Raw genomic sequence first — 26,054 nt, forward strand, 5'->3', positions numbered from 1 at the left:
CCCAAAGGCAGTCACATACTATGGTAGCATCAAGTCGAATGTATTAAAAATAAAATGCACATTGAAATTGGCTTGTGACCCACCTAGTGAGTCCCAGCCCACAGTTTGAGAAACACTGCTGTAGTAGAGCATAAGTTTTGGTCTCAGTCTTGCAGTGTAATTTGTATTTCCAAATTTTCAGAAACGGAGTATGGGAGAGAAGAGGAAGTTGTCTGGTAACTGTATCTCACTGTGAAATGGCCTTGTTTTTAAGCACAAGACAAAGAAAATAACTTCTTGGGAATTTATTGAATGTGTGACTTTGCGGTAAAGAGTTCTAATCCCTTTTGAAGAGGGTTGGTATTCTTGCTTTATGTGATGTAATGAGCAGAATATTCTTTTAAAACTTTATAATTACAAGAGCGGAATTAAAAAGGAAGTGTAACATATTTCTGTCTTTGCACAACATTATGTGCAGCCATCTGTGGTATGACAAGACACTTATCAATATATTGGGTTGTTATTCAAGACAACATATTTTGTATGGCTTTGCTTCTGCATTAATGAAGGACTCTGTTCAGTTTTGACATCTGTCATGTTGCAGTCATGTCATCTCTTTGCTTAATCAGAAAGCAACATTATAGGCACTGTTGAAGGCCCTTTTTCCTCTGTGTGGAGAATGTGCAATGAGGCAAACTCAGTCCCATCCTTCTCTATTCCAATCAGGACACGGGAACCTTTTGAAACATTTCCAGGCTTAATATGAACAAAATGATCCTATTGTCAGAAAAGCAGTGCTTAGAGACTCTAGTGCTGGGAACATGGTCTTCAGAATGGCAGGTGCATGAAACATTAAGTACTGACTGACAGAAGCCCAAGGCCAAATCATTCCCATTTAGCTGGTCACTAGGGCACTATGATTAGTGTTTTAATTCTTTTTGTGCTGGTTCTGAGCCCTGAAAGCTGCCAGAACTGCAGCTTATCTTGCTATATGGCACATGGCTCATTTGCATGCATTTCAACAGCATAATGTCCTTCTCTACACTGCTTTTCAATTGCTCTGATGTTGATTTTCCATTATTAAGGCTGCAGTCTTAAACACACAAGAGAGTCAGGATTGAACACAGTGGAATTTACTCTAAACTTGCATAGGTGTGTTCTGTAAGAGCTGTTGTCGTCGTCTGTGGTGCTGCAGAAGCCTGGACAGTGTCTGTGGGACCAATTCAAAGGCATAGAAGTTGCATCTCTTCCATTTAATATGGCAGTGAGCTATTCCATGTTTCCTCATTTGTTCAGTCTGCTCTGTTAATTTGAGCATGGAATACAAAAAAATGGCAATGATTCAATTCATTTGAGAAACTTGTGAAGTTTCAATTTAGCACCTATTGTTTGTTTTCCCTGGATATAGAAAGGCAAGATGATGGCCTTTTAGGAAGCTATGGGCCAGATTCTCCTATCTGAATCCTTTTTTTCTGTACGCTGCTCCATTTTTCTCTCTATTAAGTCTGTCATTCTCCATCTAGTAGGGCTCCTGCCAGAACAGGTGCATGACATAGGAATTCAACAAGGGCAGGTTTCCCCATCTTGCAGGGATATACATATCACGCAACTGTTAGAGACAGAAATCCTGCCAGAAAAAGTGACATCCTTATCCTTCAGTTACTTGACTTGGCTATCTCACAGAAGACTTTGGATGGCAGACTTGTCTTTGGACAAGCACTTAAACACAGAAGAGTGGGACTGAGCATGAACTGCAGGTAAGAAATGCACCTCTCCGTCTTCTAGTTGCTTATCCCCGGATAGTAATTCACTGTTTTGTAACTCCTGCCCACTGATTGATTAATTCATGAGTGATGAAAATATGTATCTCTGTATGCACCTTCTCCTCTGGGAGAAATGTATTTTCACTCTCTCCCCATGAAAACACGGTATTTTGTCTCTAGAAGGTGTGGGATGACTGTATACTTGAGATCATTAGAAAAGGTATTGAGAACAAAACAGCTAATATTATAATGCCGTTGTACAAATCTATGGTAAGGCCACACCTGGAGTACTGTGTCCAGTTCTGGTTGCCACATCTCCAAAAGGATATAGTGGAAATGGAAAAGGTGCAAAAGAGAGCGACTAAGATGATTACTGGCCTGGGGCACCTTCCTTATGAGGAAAGGCTGCGGCGTTTGGGCCTCTTCAGCCTAGAAAAGAGACGCCTGAGGGGGGACATGATTGAGACATACAAAATTATGCATGGGAAGGATAAAGTGGATAGAGAGATGCTCTTTACACCCTCACATAACACCAGAACCAGGGGACATCCACTAAAATTGAATGTTAGGAGAGTTAGGACAGACAAAAGAAAATATTTCTTTACTCAGCGTGTGGTTGGTCTGTGGAACTCCTTGTCACAGGATGTGGTGACGGCATCTGGCCTGGATGCCTTTAAAAGGGGATTGGACAAGTTTCTGGAGGAAAATTCCATTATGGGTTACAAGCCATGTTGTGTATGTGCAACCTCCTGATTTTAGAAATGGGCTATGTCAGAATGCCAGATGCAAGGGCACCAAGATGCAGGTCTCTTGTTATCTGGTGTGCTCCCTGGGGCATTTGGTGGGCTGCTGTGAGATACAGGAAGCTGGACTAGATGGGCCTATGGCCTGATCCAATGGGGCTGTTCCTATTCTTATGTATGTACGACTTTTGCCATATCAAGAACTAGGCAAGTAGTGACACATCTGGCCAGCAGAGGGAGCAGAGAGTTTTAACTCATGGTATTGGTTGCTTATGACCATACTAACTATGTTAAACATGTCAATCCCCCAGTTGTTAGTAGCCTCTAGAGCAGTGATTGTCAACCTTTTCCATCTCATGGTACACTGAGAAGGCACTAAAATGGTCAAGGCACACCACCAGGTTTTTGACAATTGACAAGCCAAACCATGCTGCCAGTGGGGGCTCACATATCCCATTGGCCTTATTAATAAAGGACTTTCCCCCCAATTCCTGTGGCACACCTGTGGACCACTCACAGTACACCAGTGTGTCATGGCACCGTGGTTGAAAATGGCTGCTCTAGAGGGAATCTCCCATTTCTGCCAGATAAGCTTTGGGGTGAAGGCATTTTTGTTGGTGCCATGATGCAAGGTTTTATACCCCCTCATCATGTGCCATAGTTCCAGCCCTGATCCATCTTTTCCCCACTGGTGTTTGCTATCTAAACTTAAAAAGAAAAGATCCCACAGAGCTGTACTGCATTTGTAATGTAATATGTAGTTCAGCCATCAGAAGTGTTTGATCAGGAAGTATATCCTCAGAGAAGTACTTCAAAAGAAGAATGTACCTCTGAGCTTCAGACATGCTGAATAAAATATACCTTACCTTGAAGTGCTTGGGTATATAGAGACTATCGTGTATGCCGGCAGTTCCCAAACTCTTAGGGAGTCTGAGAACCTGTAAGTGCTTGCAGGGGAGGGGACACTGACTGAAGTGATCACCATGTTAGCACTGCTGCTGGGGACAAAAGCATTTTTTTTCTATTTACCTTGGAGTTGCTGTGGCTCTCTGGAGGGTCTAGGAAGCTTCCGACACCCTCTTCAGGTCTCTCTGTGCCTTCAAGCTTCTGTAAAAAACAATAAAAACCCCAAAACAAAACAAAAAAAACCCACTTCCAGTTTTCATCATGAAACCAGAAGTGGGTTTTTTCCCCCCAATTTACAGAAGTTTGGAGGCACAGAGAGAACTGCAGAGGAGGTTACTGGACCCTCCAAAGAGCCATAGCAACCCTCAGGTAAGTAGGAAAAATTGTTTTTGTCCCTGGTGGTGGCACCTGATCATGGTCATCATGTCAACACCATCACTGTTGCCCTGCCTCTTAAGGGGGCAGCAACAGAGGTTCCTTGGCTGTGGTGTCACAATACCCCAGTTTGAGAATCTTTATGGGATAGTCAATCTCATTCTAAAGACAAATTTTTTACATTTTAGTGTTATGATTTATGTTCTTTTAAACAATGTGCTTTTGACTATTGCACCCCAGTATACAACATCATGTCATTATATATTTTTATATTTTATATAATGGTGACCAAAGGTATGTGACTCTTCTTTTTCTGCAGAAGAACGAACAACAAAATGAAAAATAAAATGAAAACTGGAGCATCCAGGATACTAGCAAGAGTTTATGGACCACATAAAATAACTTAGGCAGGTGTTAGAAATGCTGTCTGCATATGCCTGCAATAGGACAGAAACAGTGTGGTGTTCACCTCTGCATAAAATTGGCAGGACATTTCAAATTCTGAATGGTGCCATTGACCACTGTTACCTCTACCTGTGTATCTTAAATGTATCCTTAATATTATGTTGGCAGACAATTTTGTGGCATCTTGGAGTGTCATATGGGAACTGATAGCAAGCTGTAGCTTAAATGATAAGCTACCGCCGTTCCATATATCAGGAAACTAATCCCTTTGCATGCTAGGTTTTCATTTCTGTGAAGCCAGGACCCTAGAGAATAGGAAGTAAAGTGATCATCCCAGTGAACTTTCTGTTAGAGCGTTTTCTGATGTACAACACTCAAGAGTGACTGAATGTTCATACGGCTTGATATAGGCATTTTTTTGGGGGGGGGGGCTTTTTCTGAAGACAGATCTTGGAATAAAAACTGTTTCCTAGCATGTATGGCTGATCTTTTGTGCAGTCTTGTTCTGTAAACCAGTAGTGTTGTTCGGATCTTAATTTATTGAGGCAGAGAGAGAGAGGCTTCCAAGCTGCAAGAGCCAATTGTTGCGTCTGGCACTGATGGCAGCAATTCCACACTGGTTAATCTAACACAGTTATGCCCTGTGGAGTTAGGCATGCTTTCTTGGTATGAGTTACACACAGCCTGTAGATATTTGATGAAGTGGTGAACCATGTAAGAGGTGAGGTTTTTATTTGCATATTTGGCAAGCTGTTCCAGCTTCTGACTGAACAAAGAATGGAGATGGATGGTAGATTTTTCAGAGAATTGAAGATGATATATGAGAGGCTGAGTTGTCTGTAGCATACACACGTCTGTGTTTGCGAGCTCTGAAAGTTTTATTGTGCTTTCAAAACCTCCAAAATCTATTTGGCTAGAGACAGCAGTGAAAACAAAAATGCACACCATGAGAAATGGCACTTCTGATTTTATTACCTTTTTTTCTGCTATCAGATTAACCATTTGATTCATATTGGTGAAAGCAGTTGCTCAGGAGAATACATCCATGTAAACACCTCAAACCTGTTTCTGGTAAAGCATTCTTATCAATTCTGTTAAATTGAATTTTTCATATATAAAGAAAATGTGCTTATGTATTTCTTGCTAGACTCTTTTTGGAACAGCCAAGTTTCTTGCTTGACTACTATAGCTATAGCAGAATGAGCCAAACTGATCAGTTCTGCCCTATTCCCTTGCTGCAGAAAATGGAAGTGAACACTTTTTGTATGGCTGTAAAAAGTACACAGGAGGGGCTGGCACTAGGAAGCTGAGATCATTCTGGGAGATCTTGGGATGAGATAGGAAAGAGTGGAAATTCAGATTCCATTTTTCCTGGAAGATAAGCAGGTAAACATTGCCTTGACTGGTTGTACTGCATCCAGTTTTGACCAGCAGTGGAACCCCAATGAATTTAGGCTGAATCCTAACAAACAGGCAGGGAAGTTCTTCTTTGCCGTCCTTCTCCCCATAGCAGTTCCCTGCACCTTCCAAAAGTTTGTCATAAAGATGAGAAAAGAACTGAGTGGGATGGGGTGCTGTTGGGACAAATTCCAGAAGTGCCCAATTTCTGAGAATTCTTTCCAACGTGCACCATTTTAGGTGGCTGTGAAGAGATTGCTGTGAAGAAGAAAGGGTGGTGGAAGTTCCCTTGTGGGAACCTGTTTCTCCTGGCTGCTGGTGACATAACATAGGGATCAAGGCAGCTTTCAAGAACCAGACGAAGGTAGTGCAGTGTCCCTATACTCTGGCGTAAAGAATCTTAGTCCTGCTGTGCAGCAGAGCACAATCAAATGCCCTTGGTATGTTATTACAGTAGCTTACATAGTGAGACAATGGTCAAATGCTGTTGAGTCCAACTTTACCCATTTACCCACTAGTGCATTATGTCATTAGGCATAAAACCTAGGTGTGCATGTTGAATGTAGTTTTGTGAGGGAGAGGAGATTGTATTTGTCTATTTACTTGCCAGAATGTTGAAACTGTTTGGATTCAAACCTGCAATTGGCTTTTAATTAGTGATCTGATCTCACATTGGGACATGAAATGCATGCCACCCTGAGGGCCCTGGTCTCTGCCCCCTTAAGGGGTGGGGGCAGCCTAGATGCGGGGGGAAGACAGTGGCGTGATCCCCAGGATCGCGCCGCTCAGAGGGCTGCAGGAGCTTGGGTGCACTTACCCAAGCCTCCTGCAGCCTTCCTGGGGTGCGGGGAGCCCGGTGCGACTTCTGGCAGGGCTCCCCGCAGCAGGAAAAGTGGATGTGGAGCGATAGCGCCCCACCCCTGCTAAAGTGGAAGTGGCGTGCAATCACTCTGATCCTGGGGATCACGCCGCTGCCTTCCCTGTGCCCTGCTGCCTCCTCCCCCTGCCCCTGCAAGACTTACTGGCTCTCAAACTCTCCCAGAGAGTTTGAAAACCACTGGTCTACCCTCTAAGCTTAGACACAAAAGGATGGCAGTTGAACCTCTTAAATTTATATAATTGTATCTAAACCACATGTCTCACAACCCAGTCTTATCCACAAACTCCTGCATCAATGCAGCTGCCCCCAAACAGCTGCATTCTATGGGGGAGGCAGTTGCAGAGGTCTCCTCTAGATAAGGGAACATTTGTTCCTGGAGGTAAGCCTGTGCAGCACGCGGGGTGGTGGTGGCCTACTGAGAAATAGCTGGTGCAGATCTGTATGCACCTATGCCACAATATTGGGTCCAGGAAGGGGGTTAGGATATTGGTGGGGCAGGTGGCACTGATGCCACTTCCTCCTGGGATGGATCCACCCATTCCTTATCTCATTTTGCCCCTCTGCCTAAAATAGTTATGTCTGTTTTAAGCCTTTATTTATGTTAGTATACAGTATGTGTCACCAGTGTGAGCTTTTCATTTGTTTTATGTCTTGCCTTACCTATCTGGTATCAGTACAGCTAACTAAATTTATGATGAAAAGCAAAGCACTCATTAAAACCTTAGTCTCGCTTAGTGTTTCTTAAAGTGTGCTCCTAGGACACTTTGGGCTCTCAAAGACCCCTTCAGGGACTCCATGAGCACACGATAAGTGGCTGCCTTATGCCTGTGGGTCCTGGTGCTAAAAAGTTTGGGAACCACTACTCAAGGCTGTAATACTGAACACACTTACCTGGGAATACACACAATATGCTCAGAAGCAAAACTAAACTCAGCTGTTTAGGATTGCACTGCAAGTCTCTTTGATTTCAAGATAGGTGCACTTAATTCTCTTTGGACTGGGTTTTTTGGCAACAGATGTTGTTTACCAGTGACTGCACAGAGTGGCTTTTTATTACCTGAACCAAGAGAAATGTTTGATATCTTGTGAAAAATTCTAAGGGGCTTCCAGAAAAACAGTTGCTCTCTTCCTTTCTTGTCCATCATTGTTTATCCTGGTATTCGTATGTGATGCTATTTGGCCAACGTTGAGGACTGAGCATCCTACAAATGGCAGAGGGCGTTTGTGAGACATGTGTTCTTGTTTTTTACCTGATGAAATTTGAGAGCTGCAGAAACCATATGTCAGGAGCCATGCAGCTTTGATTTTCTGAGTAATGATCATACTGCTGACAAAAGGCATCAGCATGAAAGTTAGCTCCTTGCTAGTTTTTTGAAGAAGGCAGTCCTGTGTCTGGTATTGCCTGACAACCCTTGAAGTTTATTTTCAGACTGGTTCATGCTTGGAGACTATTTATTTGAAGTAGATGATGTGAATATCCCACGGATATGAGAGAAGGAGATTGCAGATAATACCTCTAACATAATGTCTTCTCTCTGTTTATATGATGGAGGTGGAGAAAGTCAGCTACAGTAAAGTTAGCCCTACTTGCTTTGGTTACCTTTGAGTTTTCCAGTTCTTAATGAAGAGAGATGGAGATCAGAGGCTGGCTTTATAAATGGAAGGAGCTGAAACAAACTTGACTTGTTCTGGGGAAAAAAACCTCAGTACTGTATGTTCAAAACCAGCAGCCAAATCCCTAGGAAGGTAGCCAATCTGGCTTGCCCTCTAAATTTAATTTGGTGAGATGAACTTTTCCTCCACAACCATTATCAACATATACCAGCCTGTAAGCCAAAGTACACTGATGTTCAGTTGCACAATTTTTTCCTGGACAGACTAAAAAAATAAATAACCAGATAAGCTCTTAGGAGGCAATCAAGAGTGCAGGTGGGAGGAAAATGGCCTGCTTAATGCTTAAGCCCTCCTGCTTTTCCCAGTCTTGATCTCGGCTTCTGAAACTTTTTAAAAATTTTTTAAATGAAAAGAAATTAAGGAAAGAATTGTGCAACTGCATGCCATGCTTTGTTTATTCCAGTATCATCCTGCTGACTGCTACAGGTAAGGGCTTCAGGTTTTCCAACTTATTTTTCAAATGTGTAGTTGTAGTTACAGACAACATGGATGGTGCAGCTAGTAACACTGAGGGCCCAATCCTAACCAACTTTCCAGTACTGATGCTGCTCCAAGGTAAAGGAACAAACGTTCCCTTAACTTGAGGAGCCCTCCATGCTGGCCTCTCAGCCCCAGGATGCAATGCATACCACATTGGTATAGATGTATCAGTGCTGGAAAGTTGGATAGGATTGAGCTCTGAATCCGCTGCTGAGCTATCCTATTAGGGATGTTCATGTGACTAGCTTATGGTTCAGCTTGTGTGTGTTTCTGAACTCAAGTTTTATCTGTGGAATGCACATTGGACAGCATGGCTGTCTGGGCTTCCCTGGGCCTTCTTAGTGCCTCATAAGGCATTTAAAAAATGTCACTTCCTGTTTCTCTGTGAAACTGGAAGTTGCATTTTTTAAACTGCTGGGCTCAGTCTGAGCCTGGTAGAGACTGTGGACATTTGTAGAGCACCCCTCACCTCAGCTGGTGGGCATGTGTGTGGGGGTGGGGTCTGTGGACCCTATCCATGGATATAGGGCCCCTCATATTCTCAATAATGATAAGAAGAATAAAAAGAATAAATAATAATAAAAAGCACAAATCATGTTAACAACATTCATGTAAGGGATAATTTAGCCTAATTTAAACAAGCCTAATTTAAACAAGGTATGGGCCATGTGGATCCCTGTGCAGATTACATATGTATGTATTTTTCTGGAAGCAAAACAGATTTGCAACTTGTCTGATGCAAAGAAGCGGTTGCATCATTTTTGTTGCAGATGTGGAAGAGAAGTCAGTAGAATGTCAGTAATAAATGAGATGCCTTGAATATTAATGTGGCTGTTCAGTTAATAATAAAAGGTGTTAAGAAAAATACATGTAATCGTTCTCATGCAGGAAGACTAACAGCGATTGTTAGCAGGAAGTTAACATTTTCTCTTAGTCTCCACTCTAGCCTGCAGGCTGCCTGCCTGCTTGTCTTACTGTAAGCTTTCTGCTTACAGCATTTGGTTAAAGCAAGACATGCTATGGCTTTGTGCAAATGTAATGAAGATAAACAAAGGTAATGGATGCGGGAAGCTACAGAGAGAGGGTTCCCCCTTATCTGTGGTATCCGTGGGGTGTGGGGAAATATCCCCTGCAGATATTGTGGAATGACTGTATTTATGGATACCTAATTAGTAAATATGCTACCTTTGAAGATTGCGTCTCTAATAATCTGAATACTGGCCTCCAAATCAGTTGATAAGAGGAACGATCAGTATGTGTAACACATTCCTAAATTGCATTTCCATGAGGAACTTGACTTTGCACCTACTCTGATTTTGCAGATTTATTCAAGAAGAAAGCAACAAGATAAGGCATATGTAACAGAGACAGAGTAGCTTTCTCACATCTCTTCTTCTCCCTTTTAGCTGATGCTATTCCTATTTCTCCAACCATGGTTTGTTTCAGATATGCATTAAAGTCACCGGCAAGCTTTAAAACCTGCTTTCGTCACAGTTGTTCTGAACTGTTGAACTGGCAAGACTGGGAGGGTTTCCCTGCATGTGAACCCTTTCACTCGGTGTCAAGATTTATTGCACCTCAACACATTTATTGACCTTAACTTTGCTTAGTAGTTGTCGTCCCCCCCAACAAGTCAATAAATCTTGACATTAATTTTAGCAGAAGTCAATATCTACTGAACACCTTATTTCTTTTAAAACAAAAGCAAGCAAAATCATCCAAGAAGAATTTTTTTTATAATAAATGTAATTCATTAAAGTTCAACTGTTGTTGTTTCCAAAAGACATAGTTTTGGGGGGGAACGGTGAGGGAGAAGAACATGGGAAAGAAGAGGGACCAAAATAGTTGTTAATGCCACAGATTTTTGAGTTTTGTATATCTTAAAAGGCCTATTTTGTTAGTGTTCAAAAATATAACTAGTGGGACCTGAAGAATTTGTCTTTAAAAATGAAAAACTGGAAGGGCAAGTAATCACATATAGGCTGCTGGGTTCTGAGCTGTCTGACAGATCAGGAGAGAGATCTTGGGGTGGTGGTGGACAGGTCGATGAAAGTGTCAACCCAACGTGCAGCAGCAGTAAAGAAGGCCAATTCTATGCTTGGGATAATTAGAAAAAGGTATTGAGAACAAAACAGCTAATATTATAATGACGTTGTACAAATCGATGGTAAGGGCACACCTGGAGTATTGTGTCCAGTTCTGGTCGCCGCATCTCAAAAAGGATATAGCGGAAATGGAAAAGGTGCAAAAGAGAGCGACTGAGATAATTACGGGGCTGGGGCACCTTCCTTATGAGGAAAGGCTATGGCGTTTGGGCCTCTTCAGCCTAGAAAAGAGACGCCTGAGGGGGAACATGATTGAGACATACAAAATTATGCAGGGGATGGACAGAGTGGATAGAGATGCTCTTTACACTCTCACATAAACCAGAACCAGGGGACATCCACTAAAATTGAGTGTTGGGAGGTTAAGGACAGACAAAAGAAAATATTTCTTTACTCAATGTGTGGTTGGTCTGGAACTTCTTGCCACAGGATGTGGTGATGGCGTCTGGCCTGAACGCCTTTAAAAGGGGATTGGACAAGTTTCTGGAGAAAAAATCCATTACAGGTTACAAGCCATGATGTGCATGTACAACCACCTGATTTTAGAAATGGGCTATGTCAGAATGCTAGATGCAGGGGAGGGCACCAGAATGAGGTCTCTTGTTATCTGGTGTGCTCCCTGGGGCATTTGGTGGGCTGCTGTGAGATACAGGAAGCTGGACTAGATGGGCCTATGGCCTGATCCATTGGGGCTGTTCTTATCTTCTTATCTTCTTAATTAAGTAGTGTTTTGGCTTCCTGAAAAACCAACTGAAGAATGTGTGGACTTCAAAATTAAGAGTTAATGTAGAAAATGCTTTCGGAATATTTAAAGGAAAATGTGATGGCTCTCTGCTCGTTATCAGGACAGGTCATTAGGAAAGAATATTTTGCCATACCTAATGGCTCCCTTTAACTGCCTCCAGTACACCAGGTACTGCTGTTTTCATCCTGAGATCATCACCTGATGGGAAGTCAACGGCTGCCCATGACATTCTGATTTTTGTGGTAATAACATTTTGTAGGTTATGGACAATTCAAACTGAGTCATGAATTTCAGTTCCCAGTGATGCCTAGTGCAAAAGTATTGTGTAGGTCTCGGGGAGACCTATTGATGGTCAGGCAGCCTACAGAGGTAAGTAAATACTTTTATGTGTCTTTAATGGGCAGTCTGGAAACTCCACTACCACCACCACCATAGGAAGCAGTGCACACTCTGTTGGTGCACTACACTGCATAAGTGCAGCTACCAGAGCAGGAGTTCAACTGAGAGGGAAGCCTTGTGTGGTGCCACCTCCGCCTGCTCACATGTCCACCTCTTCCAGAGCCAATTCTTGCTGCGTCACACACTTTTCTAGCCACCATCATGGCTTCGCTGGCGGTGAAGGCCTACCTGCTGGGCAAGGAGGAGACGACCCACTTCACCTTTAACTCGCCTGCCTGCTACCAGCCAATTTGGGACAAGGTTGCCGAGCTCTTCCAGGTGCTGCTCCACAACGCCGCGACCACCCTGGGCACCTTCCAGACTTACTACAAGGATGAAGATGGAGATGTGATTGCTTTTTCCAGTGATGAAGAACTGAGGCTGGCCCTGCCATGTGTGAGAGATGGCATTTTTCATATCTGTATTAAAGAGAAAAAGGAGCTTAAATGCGAACACCTTCACTGTAAGTTCTGCAGCTAGGAGCAACCTCTAAGCACGGTGCATCCTAATATGATCTGTAAAGGCTGTGATGGGCCTGTTGTGGCTGCCAGATTTAAATGCACAGTCTGTCCAGACTATGACTTGTGCAGTACTTGTGAGGGGAAAAAGTGCCCACAAGGATCACAATATGGTCATGTTCCAGAGTCCTTTGCTCAATCCACTTGAGTGGCTTCCTAGAGGTTGCTGGCTTCGTAAGATGAGACATCTATGGCATGGATGCAAGGCTGGGGGCACCATTGCCTGCCCGTCAGTGTCAAAAATCTGACCAAGCACCTGCCAACAGTACTACTGAGAAGGCGACTCCTGAGCAAGCTCCTAGTAATCAGTCTTAGGAGCGCAATGTCACCTTCTTGAAGAATGTTGGAGAAAGTGTTGCAGCATTTCTGAATCCACTTGGCATTGAAGTCGATATTGATGTGGAACATGCAGGACAAAGAAGCAAAGTGGAACCCAAGCAGGCTAGTTCTGAGAACAGCTCCAAACCTACAAACAGTTCCAGTGACCACACCCCAGCGGATGCCATTGGTGTGCAGAAACCTGCTTCAGAGGCAGGAGATGCTCTTATAGACCAGTTGCGGGAGATGATGGTAGATTCTTCCCCTACACAAATGCAAGATGAATGTCTCTTGCAACAGGAACCAGGTGAATACAACAGTAGTAGTTTGTTTATTTATTTATTAGATTTGTATTCTGCCTTTCTCCCCGAAGGGTACCCAAGGCAGCTAACACTTAAAATACAAACAAAGTAAAATACAAATAAACATTAAAAATAAAAAAATTAAAAAAAATTAAAACAAGATAAAATACATTTCAGCAGCAGATTAAAAGCATGCAGTAAAATACATAATTTATAAAAGCAGCCCTTATAAGGCCTCAAAGGCTTTCCTGAATAAAAAAGTCTTCAGGCCCCACCAGAACATTAATAATGAGGAAGCTGTCCTCAATTCAAAGGGGAGGGAATTCCATAGTGCAGGTGCCACCACCGAAAAGTCCCTGTTTCTGGCTGGCATCCCCTTCACAACTTTCAATGATGGCACAACCAACAGGGCCCCTTCTGATGACCTCAGAGAACAGATCAGACTATACGGAAGAAGGCTCTCAGATATGCTGGTTCCAAGCCGTTTAGGGCTTTAAAGTTCAAAACCAGCACCTTGAATTCAGCCTGGAAATGAATGGGCAACCAGTGCAGCTGCTGGAGCAGCAGCGTGACAGAGTTAAACCACCAACCTCCAGCAACTACATGAGCCGCCGCATTCTGCACTAGCTGTAGCTTCCGGACTGTCTTTAGGGGCAGCCCCACATACAGCGTGTTACAATAATCTAATCTTGATGTCACCGTATTTATTTGAGACAGGTATGGCTGCAACTGGCACACCAGTCGAAGCTGGGCAAAGGCACTCCTGGCCACAGCTGACACCTGGACATCCAGGAGGAGCTGTGAGTCCAGGAGAACCCTCAAGCTGCGAACCTGTTCTTTCAGGGAGAGTGCAACCCCATTCAGAACAGGGTGATAGTCCAGCACCCGCATCGTGGATTTCTGCACCGGGGGACCTCTGTCTTGTCTGGATTTAATTTCAACTTGTTCGCCCTCACCCAGATCCCAGCTGCCTCCAGGCAACGCTCCAGGACAGACAGCCACCCTAGTGTCCAGTGGAAAGGAGAGAGAGAGCTGAGTGTCATCCGCACACTGATGGCACCCAACTCCAAATCCCTGGTTGACCTCTCCCAGAGGTTTCATGTAGATATTAAACAACATGCGGGACAATATAGAACACTCTGCAGACGCGTGTGGCCTCTGGGAACCAAGTGCCTCAGGAACTAAGTGCCAGGTAAGGCACAAGAGTTTAGCATCTGGGCGAGGAGAAGGCAAGGAGACCTCTGAGTTTTGGAGAAGGAGAGGAGGAGGAGCAGGAGGAGGAGGAGGTAAGTGTACTCATTCTAACGCTTTGTCTTTCTAACTCCCTGTCTTCTAACCTTAACCTTACCTTTAAAGCAACCTTAAATCAAAATTGAAAGTTAGCACCTAAGGGAGGTACAGAGTCCTACTCGTGAGTAGGAGCAGAGTCCTACTCGTGAGTAAGTGCCCAAGGGTCAGGCATTTAAATCAAAATTGAAAGTTAGCTGCACCTAAGGTAGCACTTAATCGAAGGAAGGGAGGAGGATAAAGTGAAAAGCAGGTTTTCTACTTGTTTAAATTAAACCTATACTTAACCCAGGTTAAACCTAATCTAAGTTAGAACATAACCTAAACAGGTCAGTAAATTGGGACACAGGATCTAGAGAGCAATAAATAATTAAACAAACCCAAATAAAAACTAGCTTGAGGTTACAAAAACAGTCCAGCCTAAGAGAACAGAACTAGGAGGGAAAGGACCTAGGAAGGGCCAATTCCCAACCCATTAAGAGCCCCAGTAGGCTAATCCAAGCAGTCCATTCAGGAGCCTGCAGAGTAGGTCACGCCCATCAGCAGCCATTTGCCTTCCTGAGCTTTTGTAAACTCACCTGGGAAGGCCAGCCCCCTTTCAATCAGGAAGGAAGGAGGGGGGAGGAGCCAGCCAGGAGTATAAAGCTAGGCAGGCCATCGCGTGAGGCTCTCTGCAGACGCGTGTGGCCTCTGGGAACCCAGTGCCTCAGGAACTAAGTGCCAGGTAAGGCACAAGAGTTTAGCATCTGGGCGAGTTCAGCAGCAGGGCGAGGAGGCCAGGGCCCCATACGCTGCCCTTCCTCTTCCCTAGAGAAAAGGGCTGCTATCCAGTGTACGGTTTTTAAAAGGACCCCTACATAAAACAACAACAACAACAACAAAAAAGCTATGCAGTCAGACAGCCAGCAGCAGGGTGGGGGCTATCCAGTGTTCTGCATCGAGTGCCACATGTATGATTATATGCCTCTGGGGCATAAGTCATGGGTGTGTCCTCGGTGCAAGGAGCTCCAGGCTCTCAGGGAACGCGTCCGCTCCCTTGAAGCCTTGGTGGCCGACCTGGAGAAGCGCAGGCAGCCAGAGGAGGACCGTGGGGAGACTTCCGGGGACGATCAGGCTTCGTCCCAACCTCAGGCGTGCAGCTCCTCGGCTGCCCGGGTGGGAAGTCTCGGGACTGGAGGACGTCATCCTGGAGAGGAGGGAAACAATCCCCTAGGGGGGATCCCTTCTCCAGGGGATGGGCCCGTATCCGAGCGCACTCGGGATACTCCTCGGCGGGTGGGGGGTCGGGGGCTTCTTGTAGTGGGGGATTCGATTATTAGAAACATAGAGAGGGGGGTTTGCGACGGATGTGAGGACCGCATGGTGACTTGCCTGCCTGGTGCGAAGGTTGCGGACATCACTTCTCGTCTAGACAGGCTAGTAGACAGTGCTGGGGGAGAGGTAGCGGCTGTGGTGCATGTCGGCACCAACGACGTGGGCAAGTGTAGCTGGGAGGTCCTGGAGGCCAAATTTAGGCTTTTAGGCAGGAAGCTGAAAGCCAGGACCTCAAAGGTAGCGTTCTCTGAAGTGCTACCTGTTCCACGCGCAGGGCCAGCTAGGCAGGCGGAGATCAGGGGTCTCAATGCGTGGATGAGACGGTGGTGTAGGGAGGAGGGGTTTAGATTCGTTAGGCACTGGGGAACGTTTTGGGACAAGCGGGGCCTGTACAAGAGGGACGGGCTCCATTTGAACCAGAATGGAACCAGACTGCTGGCGCATAACATTAAAAAGGTGGCAGAGCAGCTTTTAAACTGATCCCTGGGGGAAGGCCGACAGGAGCCGAGGGGCATCCGGTTCGGGACTCCTCATCCCTATGGGATGAGGATGGGGAGGTTAGAGAACAACAAGACAAAGGCAGGGTAGGAGAAGAAATTGGGAAAGGTAGGGAGATGGGATGTGATAGACAGTTTGGCACACTGAGAGGATGCGGGGACAAAGGAGCGAATAAGCAGCCCATCCTGGGGCATTCCGTGTATAAATGCTTTTATGCGAATGCCCGAAGTCTACGAGCAAAGGTGGGAGAACTGGAATGTCTGGTGACAAGGGAAAATATTGACATAGTGGGCATAACGGAAACCTGGTGGAATGCGGAGAATCAGTGGGATACCGCAATCCCGGGCTATAAACTCTACAGGAGGGACAGGCAGGGGCGTGTTGGAGGTGGGGTGGCCCTTTATGTTAAGGAAGGGATAGAATCCAGCAAAGTAGAGATTGAAGGTGGGTCCGACTCCACCGTAGAATTTCTGTGGGTTAAATTACCAGGCTTGAGCAGCGATGTAATACTGGGGGTGTGCTATCGTCCTCCAGACCAGAAATCTGATGGGGACCTTGAAATGAGGAAACAGATCAGGGAGGTGACAAGGAAGGACAGGGTTGTAATCATGGGGGACTTCAATTATCCTCATATTGACTGGGTCAATTTGTGTTCTGGTCATGATAAGGAAACCGGATTTCTTGACGTGCTAAATGACTGTGGCTTAGATCAGCTAGTCACGGAGCCCACCAGAGGACAGGTGACTCTGGATTTAATTTTGTGCGGTACGCAGGACCTGGTTAGAGATGTAAACGTTACTGAGCCATTGGGGAACAGTGATCATGCTGCGATCCGTTTTGACGTGCACGTTGGGGGAAGAATACCAGGCAAATCTCTAACAAAAACCCTTGACTTCCGACGGGCGGACTTCCCTCAAATGAGGAGGCTGGTTAGAAGGAGGTTGAAAGGGAGGGTAAAAAGAGTCCAGTCTCTCCAGAGTGCATGGAGGCTGCTTAAAACAACAGTAATAGAGGCCCAGCAGAGGTGTATACCGCAAAGAAAGAAGGGTTCCACTAAATCCAGGAGAGTGCCCGCATGGCTAACCAGCCAAGTTAGAGAGGCTGTGAAGGGCAAGGAAGCTTCCTTCCGTAAATGGAAGTCTTGCCCTAATGAAGAGAATAAAAAGGAACATAAACTGTGGCAAAAGAAATGTAAGAAGGTGATAGGGGAGGCCAAGCGAGACTATGAGGAACGCATGGCCAGCAACATTAAGGGGAATAATAAAAGCTTCTTCAAATATGTTAGAAGCAGGAAACCCGCCAGAGAAGCGGTTGGCCCTCTGGATGGTGAGGGAGGGAAAGGGGAGATAAAAGGAGACTTAGAGATGGCAGAGAAATTAAATGAGTTCTTTGCATCTGTCTTCACGGCAGAAGACCTCGGGCAGATACCGCTGCCCGAACGGCCCCTCCTAACCGAGGAGTTAAGTCAGATAGAGGTTAAAAGAGAAGATGTTTCAGACCTCATTGATAAATTAAAGATCAATAAGTCACCGGGCCCTGATGGCATACACCCAAGGGTTATTAAGGAATTGAAGAATGAAGTTGCAGATCTCTTGACTAAGGTATGCAACTTGTCCCTCAAAACAGCCACAGTGCCAGAAGATTGGAGGATAGCAAATGTCACGCCTATTTTTAAAAAGGGAAAGAGGGGGGACCCGGGAAACTATAGGCCGGTCAGCCTAACATCTATACCGGGTAAGATGGTGGAATGCCTCATCAAAGATAGGATCTCAAAACACATAGACGAACAGGCCTTGCTGAGGGAGAGTCAGCATGGCTTCTGTAAGGGTAAGTCTTGCCTCACAAACCTTATAGAATTCTTTGAAAAGGTCAACAGGCATGTGGATGCGGGAGAACCCGTGGACATTATATATCTGGACTTTCAGAAGGCGTTTGACACGGTCCCTCACCAAAGGCTACTGAAAAAACTCCACAGTCAGGGAATTAGAGGACAGGTCCTCTCCTGGATTGAGAACTGGTTGGAGGCCAGGAAGCAGAGAGTGGGTGTCAATGGGCAATTTTCACAATGGAGAGAGGTGAAAAGCGGTGTGCCCCAAGGATCTGTCCTGGGACCGGTGCTTTTCAACCTCTTCATAAATGACCTGGAGACAGGGTTGAGCAGTGAAGTGGCTAAGTTTGCAGATGACACCAAACTTTTCCGAGTGGTAAAGACCAGAAGTGATTGTGAGGAGCTCCAGAAGGATCTCTCCAGACTGGCAGAATGGGCAGCAAAATGGCAGATGCGCTTCAATGTCAGTAAGTGTAAAGTCATGCACATTGGGGCAAAAAATCAAAACTTTAGATATAGGCTGATAGGTTCTGAGCTGTCTGTGACAGATCAGGAGAGAGATCTTGGGGTGGTGGTGGACAGGTCGATGAAAGTGTCGACCCAATGTGCGGCGGCAGTGAAGAAGGCCAATTCTATGCTTGGGATCATTAGGAAGGGTATTGAGAACAAAACGGCTAGTATTATAATGCCGTTGTACAAATCGATGGTAAGGCCACACCTGGAGTATTGTGTCCAGTTCTGGTCGCCGCATCTCAAAAAAGACATAGTGGAAATGGAAAAGGTGCAAAAGAGAGCGACTAAGATGATTACGGGGCTGGGGCACCTTCCTTATGAGGAAAGGCTACGGCGTTTGGGCCTCTTCAGCCTAGAAAAGAGACGCTTGAGGGGGGACATGATTGAGACATACAAAATTATGCAGGGGATGGACAGAGTGGATAGGGAGATGCTCTTTACACTCTCACATAATACCAGAACCAGGGGACATCCACTAAAATTGATTGTTGGGCGGGTTAGGACAGACAAAAGAAAATATTTCTTTACTCAGCGCGTGGTCGGTCTGTGGAACTCCTTGCCACAGGATGTGGTGCTGGCGTCTAGCCTAGACGCCTTTAAAAGGGGATTGGACGAGTTTCTGGAGGAAAAATCCATTATGGGGTACAAGCCATGATGTGTATGCGCAACCTCCTGATTTTAGGAATGGGTTAAGTCAGAATGCCAGATGTAGGGGAGAGCACCAGGTTGAGGTTTCTTGTTATCTGGTGTGCTCCCTGGGGCATTTGGTGGGCCGCTGTGAGATACAGGAAGCTGGACTAGATGGGCCTATGGCCTGATCCAGTGGGGCTGTTCTTATGTTCTTATGTTCCTGTGGCACCCCACACCTCAAAAGCCAAGGTGCCGAATAGGAGTCCCCCAGTACCACCACCTGGGATCTGTCGGCCAAGAATGACCGGAACCACTGTAAAACAGTGCCCCCGATCCCCACCTCAGTTTTGGGGCAGATGAAGACTGGACCCATTTATCCTCAAAGGATGTTGATCCTTCAACTGGTGAACTGCAGTCCTTATAAATGCCAGAAACAGACAATCAGAATTCAGTGGATCCAGTTCAGGCTTGTACCAATACCAACAGGATTGCAAGAGGCTGCACTCTATCCTCATCTTCCACCAGAGGCAGATTCCCGTCTGATTGAATCCTTAATCCAGATGCTGTCTATGGGATTCTCAGATGAAGGAGTCCAGCTCATCCATCTGCTGCATTCCAAGAACTATGACATTGGGGCAGCCCTGGATACTATCCAATAGAGGCAGGCTGTGCAGCATGGCCTTTCCCAGTTTGAAGAGACACTTCGCAATAGTCTGATGCAAAGAGACAAAGAAGGAAGGCCCATAGCCAGGGAGGCAGACCAGGGACAGACTGCACTTGCTCCCAGTGTGGAAGGGATTGTCACTCCCGAATTGGCCTTTTCAGCCACACTAGATGCTGTTCCAGAACCACCATTCAGAGCGCGATACCATAGTCTTTTGAGACTGAAGGTTGCCAACTACTATTCAATAATATCCAAGCATCCACCAGCTTCCCAAACAATGAAGCAGCCTAAAATTTCTAAAGCATATTGTTAAAGCTGCTGATAAGCAGCAATCTTTTTTATTTTCCTTTCAGTTATTTGACTTCATTCATACTCTTAAAAAATAAATAATCATACATTGCATAAACTAGCAGGGGATAGAATTTGGATCATTTGTTTTCCATTACGGCAGCAGATTTCAAACTCTCTGGGAGAGTCTGAGCCGCTCTAAGTCCTTGTGGGGGCGAGGGGAAGTCAGTGATGCGATCCCCAGGATTGCACCTCTCAGGGGGCTGCAGGGCTTGGCTGGACTTACCAGAGCCTCCTGCAGCCTCCCAGGGGTGTGGGGAGTCCTGAGCAACAGACTGCAGGGCTCCCCGAAACTTAAGAAGTGAAAGTGGAGCGCTCGCGCCCCACCTCCTCAAAACCGGAAGTGGAGCACGATTGTTCCACTTTCACTTTTGAAGTTTCAGGGAACCCTGCAGATAGTCGCACAGAGCTCCCCGCAACCCCGGGAGGCTGCAGGAGGCTCTGGTAAGTACAGCCAAGCTCCTGTAGCCCCCTGAGCCCCCCTGTAGTCCCCTCTTTCCTGCCTTCTCGCTGCCCTCGCCCCTTAAGGGGGCAGAGGCCAGCGCCCTCAGGCTAGGGCGTCACGACCCAGTTTCAAAAGCCCTGCATTAGGGTATCTAGAGCTGAATAATTATAGTATACTGCATTGGTTCTCAACCTTTTAGCACTGGCACCCACTTCGTAGAATGGAACTCTATCAGGACCCACCAGAAGTAATATTATGACCGGAAGTGACATCATCAAGAGGAAAGAGTTTTAACAATCCTAGGCTGCAATCCTACCCATGCTTACCCAGGAGTCAGTCCCATTGACTATCATTGTTAAAAGCATATACATAGTAGCTTGTTAAAAGTACAGATGTGTAACATTTCCCTAAATGCAGTCACATACCATGGTAACATCAAGTCTAATATATTAAAAGTAACATTGAAATGAATGGGGACTCACATGAAATTGGCCCATGACAGTGGGTCCAGACCCACAGTTTGAGAAACTCTGTTGTACTGGAATGATGTTAGTGCTTGGTGTGATGTTCTGGTGTTATCAGGCCTGCTTCTGTTTGGTAAGTTTGGTAAGTTAACAAGCCATTTAGTTATTTGATTTTTCTCTGTAAACCGCTTTGTGAACTTTGAGTTGAAAAGCGGTATATAAATACTGTTAATAATAATAATAATAATAATAATAAGTGTATATCATTTTTCAGGTTATGGTCTGATAAAGAGCCTGAAACAAAGGAACAGGTCTTGACTAGTGCAGACTCAGATAAATGGGATCACATTGCTTCTGCAAGTGAATAAGTTAATTAAAGGCATAAGTTTGTAGTGATCTCTTTAAAAGCAGGAGCTAATTAGCACTTTTTATAGTTTTCTGCTAGTGGGGAATGGTTCAAGACTCGATGAAGGTATGAATAAATGCTGTCATCTCTACTCAGTGTTGTAGTTAATATGGAGTAGGGCTATTAATTTTAAACTGATCCTTTGAAAAGTGTAGGAGCGATCTGATTAGTGGTGGCCTAATTAATGGAAGGAGGGAAAAGGAACTGGTCTACTCTCTCCTTAAAATGCTCAGTAGCGTAGCTAGAGGGTGGGTAGAATGGTAAGTACTGCAGGCACTGCAACATGCCACGTACGTGGCCCCTCCCATCACCACTGAAGCCATTCTGGGCAGCGAAGGCAACGTGCAGGCGTTCACTCAATCAAATGGCATCTCCTGCGCTTTGCCATCATATATTATATTGGCAACCTTCAGTCTCGAAAGACTATGGTATCGCGCTCTGAAAGGTGGTTCTGGCACAGCGTCTAGTGTGGCTGAAAAGGCCAATTCAGGAGCGACAATCCCTTCCACACCGGGAGCAAGTGCAGTCTGTCCCTGGTCTGTCTCCCTGGCTATGGGCCTTCCTTCTTTGCCTCTTTGCCTCAGACTGTTGGCAAAGCATATCTTCAAACTGGGAAAGGCCATGCTGCACGGCCTGCCTCCAAGCGGGCCGCTCAGAGGCCAGGGTTTTCCACTTGTTGAGGTCCATTCCTAAGGCCTTCAGATCCCTCTTGCAGATGTCCTTGTATCGCAGCTGTGGTCTACCTGTAGGGCGCTTTCCTTGCACGAGTTCTCCATAGAGGAGATCCTTTGGGATCCAGCCATCATCCATTCTCACGACATGACCGAGCCAACGCAGGCGTCTCTGTTTCAGAAGTGCATACATGCTAGGGATTCCAGCACGTTCCAGGACTGTGTTGTTAGGAACTTTGTCCTGCCAGGTGATGCCGAGAATGCGCCGGAGGCAGCGCATGTAGAAAGCGTTCAGTTTCCTCTCCTGTTGTGAGCGGAGTGTCCATGATTTGCTGCAGTACAGAAGTGTACTCAGGATGCAAGCTCTGTAGACCTGGATCTTGGTATGTTCTGTCAGCTTCTTGTTGGACCAGACTCTCTTTGTGAGTCTGGAAAACGTGGTAGCTGCTTTACCAATGCGTTTGTTTAGCTCAGTATCAAGAGATAGAGTGTCGGAGATCGTTGAGCCAAGGTACACAAAGTCATGGACAACCTCCAGTTCATGCGCAGAGATTGTAATGCAGGGAGGTGAGTCCACATCCTGAACCATGACCTGTTTTTTCTTCAGGCTGATTGTCAGTCCAAAATCTTGGCAGGCCTTGCTAAAACGATCCATGAGCTGCTGGAGATCTTTGGCAGAGTGGGTAGTGACAGCTGCATCGTCGGCAAAGAGGAAGTCATGAAGACATTTCAGCTGGACTTCGGACTTTGCCATCACTGCCTGTGAATGGAGCAGGCTTATGCCTAAGAAACATGTGGCTGCCCCATTGTGTCCAGTGTGGCCCTGAGCTAGATAGTTATCTTTATTTCTGAGTCAAAGCTTTTCAGTGAAGTAAAACTTTCTTTGAAAAAGAAATTTGAGACTGCTTTGTGGCCATGGAGTTTTACAGATCCTAAGCGTGGCATGCTTGACGAAAGCCTTTCCTGGAAACGGCACCCCAAATCTGTAAAACAAACGAAAGATGTGACATTTGTCCATCAGAATTAACATTGTATGAATAGCTTGGTTTGGTCCAGTTCAAATGTGCATTATCTCTTATATTGGCCCAGTCAGAACTATATACAATATCAAAGTGACACATACACCATCAATTTACTATGTTTTTATTTTCTGCCCTCTGTTACTAAAACGTAAAAAGCAGTATGATGAATTAAGCTTTCAATGACTCTCACGATTTCCTCCCAAATGATAAACTGTAACATTCAAACAATGCAATATCCTGTTGGCTATTTGAAAAAAATTTTTTTTTTAAGTTTCTCTTTTCCTTAGGGGGGAAGCGTTCTGCTACTTGAAAAACATTTCCTTGTTTAGACGTCTTTAGCATTGCATATCAACAAGGTTAGCAAAACGTTTGGCTCTGTGGGAGGGGGAGTGAACAGAAGCCACCCAGAGAGATGCAGATATTTTTTTTTTCACATGGGACAACATCCCTGTTATGCAGAAAAGCATTAGTGAATTTTTATTAAAGTGGGAATCCCAGGATGTGAAGGCTGAGGGCTGTGCCTGCATGCTGACCTTATGCTACTTGGGAACCTTGACAGCTTGAGTGCAGAGCACAGGCACGAACCCTCAGGGTTAGGCTGAAGAGAAGCCTGCAACCTTGTGAGGAACCTGTGGAAACTTCACAAAGTTAGTATCCTTTGTTGGCATTGTCGAGGATATAACTGTACTGCCTCTAAATTTGGGGGTAAGCTACTTGTAGGTATGTTTTTAGTTCTAAAGGACATGAAACCATGCACATTCAAAATGACCACAGTCTTTTCAGAGCCCTTCCTTTTTTTGGAATAGATGACAGACAACCATTGTTCAAAATAATATTCAGAGAAGGCAGATACTCTGAAAGTATCACAATACAGAAAAAGGGTGTAGGGTTATAATATATACTATATTGTGGAGAAGAATCACATGAGAGTTATGCAAGCAATATCTTAGCATAGCTGTGAATGAGCAAACATAACTATCTCTTTATAGATCTTGGAAATAAAATTAATTTCTGCATAACACAGGAAGTGGAACTCAAGAAAACACTTGATAACAAGCTTTTGAATACATGGTGTAAAATGGCTAGTACACAAGAAAGCAGTCCGTCAAATGAAAACTGAAAGAGGACTGATTGAACAGTTGCTTTTATTACAAATCAGATTTTCAATACCAGCATGGAGATTCCTTCCTCAAAAGTGACACATAATTTATTCTAAGGGATCATCTAGCTCCACCCAAGGAAATATGTCAGTTAGATGAGAGAGAATAACTTTCATTGATTTGAAAGTACGTTGATTAGTTTTAATGGTGTTTGAAAAGCCAGACATCATAAATCATTATTACCGTGCAAACTCTGAAAAAATATTTAGACTCATTCATTTTTCTGCACTCTCTATTGTAAGCATGTAGCAAATTACTACCAGCTTTCTTTTCAAAGAGAATAAGCCCATATAATATCTGTTTTTTAATTGTCAAAATATCTAGAATACTGCCACGCAAAATCCTGACTGCCGATATCTAAAACTCAAGAGGAAGGTTGACTAGAAAAGGCATCTCTCCTGTTGATCTGTAAGTGAAATTGAATTGTATCGACTTGACCTGCTTGAATCTCTAAGTACAGAGAGTTTTCAAACTGGCAATTTGTTTTTATAGACTTGTCTAAACTAGCTTCTCCTGTTGGACTTCCCTTATTTGAAATTGCATTTTTTTTTGTTACATCAGGGAAGATGTTTTAGGTTTTAGATGTTAGGTTTTACTTGCTTTGTATATCACAGTAGGGAGCATATGGCCACTCACCCAGAATCTAGGGGACGGGGGAAGAGTATAAATGTGATACTACCTGACATGTTAAAAGTGTGAAGAGAGATGATAGCACACTGGTAGAGTACCTGCTTTCCATGCAGAAAGTCTAAGTTTCAATACCTGGGAAACGCATCTCCAGGTAGGCCTATCAGCCATTTCCAGGTAGATCTGGAAAAGATCGCTGTCTGGAATTCTGGAGAGCCACTGCCAGAAAGTTCTAAACTAATTTGACTAATGGCTGGATTCAGTTGCAAGGCTACTTGTGGATCTGGCAATGGATCTATGGATCGGAGTGTTTCTTATTTGTGGAGGAATTTTTACTCAAAGTGCAACTTTAAAATGTGTCTGTATTCACCAGTTGTCAAATATTTTTTTTCTCTGTTGAGGATTATAAGAGCAATCAGCATCAGTGAAAGACTAGATGATAAGGAAAATTATTTCTGGTTGTGTTCATATCTAAAGAGCAATCTTCTACAGTAGTCCAAAAGTCAACTTAAAATGCCTTGCTGTATGAAATGGGAATCGAGGTCTAGAACAACCCAACACTGTCACTTCAGTTATTCAGGCTTGGGCCACAGCTGTGTTGGCACTGCTTATGACTGTAGACAGGACACAATGACTCTCTTCAGGCTGAAGATGTCCTTAAGGTAACTGAAAATAGCCAAGATAATTAGTGTTTGTTTGAATGGCAAAGAATCAAAATTGGCAGAGAGCAATGTTGCACTTTAAACAGAGATTTCAAGAGTGTTCACGAATAAGTTGAAGAATAAATAGGGGCCTGTAGCACCTTAGAGATGAACATTGTCTTCAGCATAAGCTTTCGTGGAGTAGAGTTTAACACTTCATTGAAGCTGTATAATATTAAATGTTATTTCTTCTTTAATATTTAAATATTAAATAATATTTAATAATATTATTAAATGTTTTATTATTCCTCACAACCTTTTCCCTATGCTATTGGGCACTTAGGGTGATTTGGGGATGAACTTGGAATGGCTTTGGAATTCCTTCCTCCTTGAAAATAATGCAATAATTATACTTGTTATCCAGATTTTCACTATAAGTCTGTTTTCAGGAACAGATTAGGTATGTGTAAGAAGGGAAAGGAGTACAAACCCCACTGAGTCATTGTT

At 44.5% G+C, this 26,054-nt stretch overlaps 1 protein-coding gene and 1 pseudogene across 1 annotated transcript in view; both read left to right on the plus strand.

The window, feature by feature from the left end:
• The window catches only part of LHFPL3 (LHFPL tetraspan subfamily member 3), a 184,579-nt gene that overhangs the window by 24,776 nt on the left and 133,749 nt on the right, over nucleotides 1–26,054 (plus strand). The window lies entirely within an intron of this gene.
• On the plus strand, nucleotides 12,054–19,758 carry LOC136657249 (sequestosome-1-like; annotated as a pseudogene).

This window comes from Tiliqua scincoides, chromosome 7 (genome assembly GCF_035046505.1).
Source record: "Tiliqua scincoides isolate rTilSci1 chromosome 7, rTilSci1.hap2, whole genome shotgun sequence".
NCBI classification, from domain to species: Eukaryota; Metazoa; Chordata; class Lepidosauria; order Squamata; family Scincidae; genus Tiliqua; species Tiliqua scincoides.